The following is a 2743-nucleotide window of genomic DNA, read 5'->3' as shown; positions in this document are numbered from 1 at the left end:
CTTCATGCCCTTTAATGACAAAACCACAAGGCTACATTACATAAACTTCCTCAAATATGTCACCATTCAAGAAAGCAGTAACAATGTCTGACTGATGTACATCCCAACCAAAATGAGCTGCCAATGCACATAGAAAACACACAGTACTCATACGACAAGTTGGAGAAAAGGTCTCTTCATAATCTATGCCTTTTTGTTGTGCATAACCCTTTGCAACAAGTCGAGCCTTATAGTAGCGATCAATCTCACCATCCGGCTTGCGTTTCAACTTGTAAACCCACTTCGTACCAATGGCCTTTTTGCTAGGAGGCAAATCACATAAAGTCCATGTGTCATTTTCTGTAAGAGCATCATATTCAGATTGCATGGCAACCATCCAATTTTTTGAATTTTGTGCTTCATCAAAAGACAGAGGTTCCTCAACATCACTTAAGCTAGACACAGCCAAAGCATAACAATTTAATGCATAAGATGCATGGCGAGAACCCGAACGAGCATGGCTAGGCAAAGGTGCATCCAATTTACTGTCACGCAAAGTATGCACCAACCATTTTGGCATACCTCTAGCCTACTCATTCTCAACCCTTTCCTCATCAAATACATCATGTACATCTGCATCAGTAATATGGTGATCTATAACATTTTTTGAAACCCCCATAGGTTGTACATTTGCCTCATTGGAATTTACATTTGAACTTTCACCACTGAAAAGAGGCAACAAAGTGTCATAAATGTCATGTGAGTTTACATTATTGTCTTTAGTACATGACAGCAAGGGCTAAACAGAATCTTCCACAAACACAATATCCCGTGAAACCAAGATACGCTTTGTTTGCGGATAATACAACTTGTAACCTTTTCTTTCAGCACTATAACCAACAAAAATACATTTGATAGCCTTATCATCCAATTTTATGCGCTGCGTTTGTGGCACCAAAGCATATGTCAAACAACCAAAAACACGCATGTGCTCAATAGAAGGCTTTCTATCATGCCATGGTTTATATGGAGTCATAAAATGCAAATCTTTCGTAGGACACCTATGAAGTACATAAGTGGCACACATAATAGCCTCAAGCCAAAACGAATGCAGCAAAGCTTGACTTTTGACCATACATTGTGCCATTTTTGTAAGTGACCTATTTTTCCTCTCAGCAACACGATTTAATGAGGTGTATAAGGTATTGTACATTGGTGTTTTATCCCACGACTAGCTAGATATGCATTAAATTCATGAGACATATACTCCCCCCCCCCCGATCTGAACGGAGGGTGCCCATAGTACATTTCGAGACATTTTTAGCCATAGCCAAAAATTGTTTCAAGCACATAAACACTTTGGACTTAGCTTTAAGCGGATATACCCATGCATGCTTGAAGTAATCATCAATGAAAGTCACGAAGTACAGGTAATTGCCCAAGGATGGAGTTTGCATGGTGTTGGAATTAGGGTTGCAGAGAAACACACACAGCTTGGAGAAGACGAAGGAAGCTCAAGACACACAATAGAGAGTGTGTAACTTAGTGTGCAATGGAAAGATAGATAGCCCTAGAGTGATGGGCGTATATACAATGCACGGGGGGAAAAACCTCCTAAAGAGGGAAAAAATGCCCCAGAGGTCCTAGTGTGTTCACACACATCACTACCACATGTATATGGTAACAAATCCCCCCTGGAGTGATGCGGTGAACGAGAGTTGGCACATGAGTAAAGGGAAGTGCCATGCCCTAAGGACATGATTAGTCTTTGTGAAAAGATCTGCAAGGTTGTCCTGTGTTGGCACATGAGTAAAGGGAAGTGCCATGCCCTAAGGACATGATTAGTCTTTGTGAAAAGATCTGCAAGGTTGTCCTGTGTTGGCACATGAGTAAAGGGAAGTGCCATGCCCTAAGGACATGATTAGTCTTTGTGAAAAGATCTGCAAGGTTGTCCTGCTGAGAGCCTCTCCCTGACATAGTGGTAATGCACCTCAATGTGCTTTGTGCGAGCATGAAAAACTGGGTTCCTCGCAACTGCCAATGCACTCTAACTGTCAGTGTAGATAGTGTTGGCAGTGTCCTGTCCAACACCCAAATCAGCCATAAGGCGTCTGAGCCATACACACTCAATCGTAGCTGTGAAGACTGCCCTGTACTCAGCCTCACAACTCGAAGTGGCCATAGTAGGTTGCTTCTTGCTCAACCATTATATACATGAACTGCCAAGCATGAAACAAAAACCACTTGTGGACACTCGCGTGTCAAAACAACCAACCCAATCTGAGTCCGAAAGATCATGTAAGTCTGGCGGCAATGATCCCCCCTTGGGATAAAACAAGCCAAGATGTAAAGTGCCACTAAGGTAGCGAAAAATCCTCTTGACAGCCTGCCAATTCTTAGACCCCGGGCTATGCATGAATCTGCTGACCTGTGAGACTGCAAACTGAATATTTGGCCTCGTGTTGCATACATAAATGAGGCAGCCAACAGCAGTTTGGTAAAGAGTGACATCAACAGGATCGCCAGCATCATGTAGACTTAACTTCAAACATGTTTCCATGGGAGTGGCAATAGGTTTGCAATCCTCAAGTCCAAACTAACATAGCAATGTCTCTATGTAACTTTTCTGACACAAGGCAATACCACCATCACACTGCTTAAACTGTATCCCAAGTAATGATGCAACAGCCCCAAATCTTTCATCTTGAAAGTAGCATTTAAATCAGCCTTAAATTCAGCAATATGTCTCTCATTTGGTCCAGTG

The sequence above is a fragment of the Adiantum capillus-veneris genome, chromosome 15 (assembly GCF_014529385.1).
Source record: "Adiantum capillus-veneris isolate H3 chromosome 15, ASM1452938v2, whole genome shotgun sequence".
NCBI lineage: Eukaryota > Viridiplantae > Streptophyta > Polypodiopsida > Polypodiales > Pteridaceae > Adiantum > Adiantum capillus-veneris.
This window is presented reverse-complemented; position numbering follows the sequence as displayed.